Source organism: Arachis hypogaea, chromosome 16, assembly GCF_003086295.3.
Source record: "Arachis hypogaea cultivar Tifrunner chromosome 16, arahy.Tifrunner.gnm2.J5K5, whole genome shotgun sequence".
In the NCBI taxonomy this organism is placed as follows: domain Eukaryota; kingdom Viridiplantae; phylum Streptophyta; class Magnoliopsida; order Fabales; family Fabaceae; genus Arachis; species Arachis hypogaea.
The window spans coordinates 39,626,516-39,633,556 of NC_092051.1; the positions used below are offsets into that span (position 1 = coordinate 39,626,516).

The 7,041-nt window shown below is 33.8% G+C and overlaps 1 long non-coding RNA gene across 3 annotated transcripts; it reads right to left on the reverse strand.

The window, feature by feature from the left end:
• Positions 1 to 3,196: 3,196 nt before the first annotated feature.
• Positions 3,197 to 5,686, reverse strand: LOC112759136 (uncharacterized). 3 transcript variants are annotated; one of them, XR_003179964.2, is made up of 8 exons: positions 5,225 to 5,686; positions 5,036 to 5,132; positions 4,720 to 4,747; positions 4,456 to 4,631; positions 4,102 to 4,199; positions 3,834 to 3,948; positions 3,573 to 3,674; positions 3,197 to 3,451 (listed from the first exon to the last, which is right to left on the reverse strand). It is a non-coding gene; the product is annotated as an uncharacterized lncRNA (long non-coding RNA). The 3 variants fall into 3 exon arrangements; XR_011873610.1 differs by having other exon boundaries at positions 4,399 to 4,631; XR_011873611.1 differs by lacking the exon at positions 4,720 to 4,747 and having other exon boundaries at positions 4,399 to 4,580.
• Positions 5,687 to 7,041: the final 1,355 nt, after the last annotated feature.

Sequence of the window (7,041 nt, forward strand, 5' to 3'; positions counted from 1 at the left end):
GACTGTGGAGTGATGAGATCAGTTTGGGTTTCGATGGTTTTTTCTGATGTGAGATTTTTTATTTTCAAGAGGTGCATGATTGGTTCAAGCATGGCCTTCTCCTTGGAGATTGTTCCAAATTTGCAGCTATAGTATGGTCAATTTTTCAAGATATAAATAATGGTAATTTTCAAGGAGTTTTTGGATCCTCTAGGTTAATTGCTTACGAGGCTTGCTCATGGATAGTTGATTTTGACTGTGCATCTCAAATTCAAATGTGTTGTATCCAGGGTTTAAAATCCCTTTCGTGGTCTACCCAAACTTGGTGCTTGAAAGTTAAATTGTGATGGAAGTATGAACTCGGGGGATGATTGTGTAAGTTTTGGGTAGGTAATTTGCTATAGCTCCAGTCACTATGTAATGGGTAGCTCAGGAAAATCCTCTGAATCAAGTGTGATCAAGATGGAGTTGTGGAGTATATAAAAAGGATTGGCTTGGGTTTTGGAGACAAGTCTTAGGCTTCTTGTTTGTGAGATGGATTGCCCAAGAGTTTTTGAGCTGGTGAGTGGCTAGCAGGTTCTGCTCTGGCATCTTGATAAAGATGTGATACAATTGATCTTTGAGTTGAAAATGAGAAGGGATTGGGATGTTCATTTCGAGCTTATCTCAAGAGAAGCTAATGTCGTGACAGATTGGTTGGTAAAGATGAAATCTAGAAAAAATAATGCTGATGAAGTTTACCTTTAGAGCCTGCCGCCATAAGTAGTTCATCCTTTAATTTGTTGTTTCTAGAGACTTTTTTTTTTTACTTTTCTCTTTTTTTTCTTTTTTTCTCTTTCTTTTTTATTTTTTTTTTCTCATTGTTGTTCACCAAAAAAAATACAATAATGTAAAAAAATTTAATAAAAAATCTCCTAAAATGTTAACAATTAATCATTCAAAAATTGGATTTCTATCAGAATATATTCCCTCGATTTTAACTCCAACTACAATTATTAAAAAAATTCCAGAAAAAATTTTTCAACTAAATTATTGGTTGGAATCACCCCCTTGTTTCAGCTACATATTTTACGAAAAAAGTTTCAGACGACTAATATCACCACATTCTCAATAATCTATATGTCGGAGAAATATTTCTATACTAGAACTTGTTGAATTCTGTAGCATTTAGGTGACAAAAACATGTTACGTTTGTTTTAGACGACTCTAGTTTAATTATATCATCTAATATCTTAGCTTAATAAGAACTGTAATGTGGCTTTATTTAATTTGCCTTACTAGTCACCAAAAAAAAAAATTTAATTTGCCTTACTATCGTAATTTGCCTTACTAACTTAATGACTAAACGAGCACAACACATTAATGTCATCACTCGTTAATTTAATTAATATACTTATATAAGACACTTTTTACTTCTCAACTAAGAAATCTATCAAGTAATAAGATTAAGTTATTCTAGCTTTGTACACTCTATAGCTTCAATTTTCTATATATAGCGCATATATACATGATATTTTATAATCTCAAAGGTTGTGTTTGGTTGCTGTCTCAATTTAATAGAGACATGAACATAAATATACAAGATTACATAGAATACATTGATATTTTATATTTTGTTTAATAAATTAAAATATTAAACAGAACAGAATACATAATTTATAATTATAATAAAATATCAACTTTATTCACATTATTTCAATAGCACCACCATTTTCACTTTTTTCAGTCTTCTTTTAGAAGTATAAAAATCACCAATATCTTCAAATTAAATCTAAAAGCAACAAAATCCAAATCCAAACTAAATTTAATATGTAAAATTAAAAAAAAAACAAATCAATCTCATCCCAAAGGAAAAATAGTAGAAATGCAAAGGAAACAAGAAATCATAGGTTTACTATCACACTCTTCAATCTCTATGCATCAATTTCTATTTCACTCCAAAAACATCAATTTTTTTTACACAAATCCAAATCAAATTCAATCTTATCTCAAATGAAAAAAAATACAAAAATTCAATTTTTTAATAAAAAAATCAAACAAATGTAAAGTAAATCAAGTGACAGAGACGAAATCGGAGAAAAAAACAAAGGATGGAAGGAAGGAGACAACAAAGACACAGAGAGGATAGGAGAGGCAGAATCATAGATCTATGGTCGTTCCTTGGCGTTGAATCAGTGGTTATTCTCATCATTGCCATGATCTTGAAGAGGAATGAGAAGAAGAACAAGACACAAATCACACTACAAGAAAACAGCTCTATTGCCACGCTTTTAAAGCATGGCGAAAAGCTGAAAAAAGCGTAGCGATAATTTTTTGCCACGTTTTTTGAGCTATCGGCACGTTTTTTAAAGGGTCACATCTGCAAGCATGGTGGTTTCTCTATTGCCACGCTTTTGGTGACCTATCGCCACGCTTTATTTTTTGCCACGCTTTTGCAGATTGCCCCCCACTTAAAAAGCGTGGCAATAGCGAGAGATACGGCCATGCTTTTAAAGCGTGGCGATAGCGAGAGATACAGCTACGCTTTTAAAGCGTGGCGATAGCCTTATCAAATTTAAAAAAATCTTTTTTTCTGACTTTACCTTCATCACTGCACAATATAAATTTTCAGTCTTTTTTATTACCAAACCTATAAATATAGTATGCAATTTTTATTACAAGACAAATCAAACAGTAATTAGTGACATATATAATTTTTGCTATAATTATTTTATACATTAATACTCAAATACAAGATAAAAAAGATACTGGTATGCCAAGAAAAAGAAGATACAAGAGAAAAAAAAAGGAAAATAGAAGGACTTTTTGTTCATTTCCAGTTTACATTTACTATATCACGTCTTCATAATTTTGTGAAGAAAAACTGATAACAGGAAACAAGAAAGGTAGAATAAAAAGAAGAATGATAAATAACAACCAAATAGACCCAATATGTGAAAACAGGAAATAACACAATTTTAGACATAGAAAAATTGTAACCAATTAAGATTATAAAAGTGACCATAGAGAGCAATGCCTTTTAAAGAAATAATGAATTATTTGTTATTAATGTTTATTAAAAACCATACGGTATGAGAGGCAACATTTGCCTCTAGGTTGAATCCAATTCTTACTCTTTTAGAGAATATGACAAAATGTCCTAAAGAAACTCCAAATGTGAATAGTATCTGAACCATAAAATATAAGTGGCAACAAATAAAATAAGATGACAAGCAAATTAAAACAAAAATGCATGTATATATGTATCTAAAGAGTAAAAATATAAATTAATTGATAAATATGATTCAAGTAATAACTAACATGCCTAAAGATGAAACATACAATCAGGAACATCTGTCCTAGTTGGTACAGCAATTCGCAACAAGGCAATTTTATCACGCTAGCGTCAGTTCTCCTCAAGGAACTTTTCAAATGCCAATATCTTCTGTGGAATTCCTTTTATCATATCAAAATGATCAACGCCCAACATTACCTGATTATTAGATTATAACATAAAGTTATTCAAATTATGCACAATTATCAGCAAAGCAAACATGGAAATCAAGGAATGGTTGCAACAACTCCAAACTATTTTTGGCATATAAAGCTCTCACCTTTCTGCCTGAAAATCTTTCTTTCAGTTCTTTCATGTGCTCCTGGACTTCAGGGAGTTTAAGGAATCGAATAAACCGATCAGAATCAATCCCAAAAGGAAACTGAATTTTCAAACTCCCAAAAAATAAGAAAGTTGATCATGAGAAGGAAATTAGTGAGTAAATATTCATTTCTATTTATTTAATACAGGTGAACATTCTACAGAATAGATGATATTCTAGCTATGCTGTGAGATGTATAGAAAACATAAGAATTTTTACCGCAGCCACACGAGTTAGCTTTCCTTGATCTTCTATTCCTTCAGGTGTCCCTTCAAGCCCAAGAATGCGACTACAAGCACTTACAAAATGTCTAGCATAATCATAAGTATGGAATCTGGGATGCAGGAAGATGCAAATATTAAAATCACAATCCATTAAGTATGGAAGGATGACACATTAAGATATCGTGTATTTTCTCATCCTCGAGAATTATAAATTTAAGAAAAATTCAAAGTGTGTATGTGTGAGAGAGAGAAAAATTCATTACCATTTCAGCTAAAGCTTTAGTTAATGCTTTCTGCCCAACGCCGTCAGATACATTCACACCGGCCCACCCAATCCATCTAGTTTCATACTCCTTTACACCTTCAATAGAGAAAAAGACAAAAGGCTTCATATATAACCTTCACATTGACAATAGAAAGTTAGAAAGAATCTTATCATTTTTATGACCTGTACGAGATCATCAACAAAGGCAATTAAGTTGTAGGAAGTAAATACATAATAAAAGAATTAATTAACCATACTAAAATAACTAACGCAGATATGACAAACTTTTTCTTGCCTAAAAGTGCACTGACTAGGCTGCCAACACTGATCTCAAGGTGGAATGAGTCCTCACCCTCCCTAACAGCTGAGACAGGCAACCTATTAGCTACCACCAACAACCATTGTCTGCGTGGCCGTTCGTCCGGCCTTTGACTTCTACTGGAAATACTCTCGCAACAGCAAGTGCTTCAGAAATGTCTTCCTCATTGAGAGAATTAAAATTGTCACTCTCTATTAACGAGTCACTAACTGCTAGAGCATTAACAACTTCTCATATTAGATTATATTGTTCTAGTATGATTTTCAAATGAAAAAAAATATGGAATCCATGAATTACCTTTTTCAATGATTTGGAGTGCTTAGAACTAAAGAACCACACTCAGCAACGATTTTGTTTTGCATAAACACAAAAAAAGAGAGCAAAACTTAGTTGCGCAAATGAACCAATAAACCTTCTTAGATTTAACTACTATAATGACAGCAAAAGAACCACGTTCGACATTATCATATGAGGCTCAAACAATTATCATTTAAACTTCTCTAACTACTTACGAACTGAAGAATCAAAGAACTAAGAAAGCACAAATGAATCAGAGAATAAACAACATAAATAAAGAAGCACAAATGAATTTTGTTCAGATGAGAAGTAAAACCTTGCTAGTAACCATGTTCTTCGGGAACTTGACGGTACCTGCAGTTCTCTCCTTCCACCGGTTCCCCTCCTTGTCGAATCGGTAAAACTTCGTTTTCCTAAAATCAATTGGAAAAGAGTAATAACAAATAAAAGCACAGATTTATTGTAATATTCAACATAAATGATTAAATGGTGATCGAAGGTTTACTGAAAAAGCATGAGTTAGGGATTATAGATCGAGGATGGCATCTTCGTCCTCTTCGCTGGTTGTGATAGCAACCCCCTCGAGCTTGACAATGGAAGGGAGCGGCCCTGAACAACAAACCTTCTCCAATGCTCCGACGGAAGGGAGCGGCGGCGGAAGGGGTTAGAGGTTTGCAGTGACAGAAGGGAGCAGCAACGGAGGGAGCATCAATGGAGGGTTTGTGACCGATAGTGAGCGTTAAGGGAGTCACCGCCAGAGAGAGTCACCACCAAAGGAGGGTTAGGGGTTTAGGGTGGGAGTAGCGATGGTGCGAGTGCCAGAACAGGGAGCGCCGACAGAGGCATTGCAAGCGCCAGCGATGTTCTTTGGATTACTGGGGTCGTAGAGTGCTGGGGTTCTTTCGAAGAGTTTAAAGTTCTTTCAAAGGGCCTTTCTTTTTTGGGTGAATACAAAGAGTTCGAAGAGTTTAGGGTTCAAAGGAGAAACATAGAGTTTCAAAGAGGGTGTGCAATGTAATTTATATGCTTTTCGAAACTTTTTTTTCAACCTTTTGGCCACGCTTTTAAAGCGTGCCAAAAGAGTTGTAGAAAATGGCACACTTTTAAAGCATCACTATAACAAAACACTGTCACCACGCTTTAAAAGCGTACCTGTTTCTCTCTATGGCTACGCTTTTTAAGCGTGACAAAAAAAGCATGACCAAATCTTGAATCAATTGCCACCCTCATAAAAGCGTTGCCATAGACCCCTTTCACCACGCTTTTTAAGAGTAGCAAGAAAAAACGTGGCCAAATCTTTAGTCAATCACCACCCTCATAAAAGCGTGGCCATTGACCACTTTTGGCCACGCTTTTAAAGCGTAGAAAGAAAAAAGTATGGCCATAGGCATTTTTTTGTAGTGAGAGAAGTTGTACAAACTTTAAAGAAGACGAACAGCCAGAGATTGGAGGCTTGCGCCGACTCAACAACGGTAGAAAGCAGAGAAAGGCTACCTGCGAGTGAGAAGATGAAGAAAGAGTGGAGAGAAAAGGACTGAGAAAAAAATTGTACAAAATTCAGTGTCTCAAATTTTTATTCATGTCTCAATATTTTTGAAAGAGATGGAATACATGTCATTTATAGGTAGTTTTGTGTAACCGTGTCTTTCATAATTTTTTGTCTCACCAACAAACACCATACATATATCTCTGTGTTTTTGTCTTGATGGACATGTTCACCAAAACAAACGCTACCTAATACTCTTCTATTACTTCGTATACATCAACCATTAGACCTTTCGGATATAAAATGTCATGAAATCATTCATCCCAAAAGTTTAAGCTATAGGAGAAGATAACATTAATGATTATATCTCTAATATTTTCTCTCAAGCAAGAGCCTTTTTTGGGTTTGGTTGATTTTTGTCTTGTGTCTTCTTTTTTCTTTTTATTTGTCTTATGCTATTTTTTATATATATTTTTGAGGTTTTTCAAGAATCGAACTTTAAACCTCCTTTTAAAAATATCGTCATAAAATTATTTTTTTTAAAATTTAAATAAATAAAAAAAATAACATTAATAGTTATATTTCTAATTCGAACTAGAGATAGTGAGAAATATTATGTCCCCATAACATTATCTATCCATATCATAAATCTTTACTTGGTTTCACTTGCTAATTATATATATTCCACAACATGATAAAAAGGACCCATACAAGCTAATGACGCAATATATATTAATCTTAGTCACTTTTATGAACTATACAAATAATGTTTTAGGCATGTCAATGACTAATGTCATGTAGTAGTAGAGTTCATTGCAGGTGCGGAAGCCTAGTAT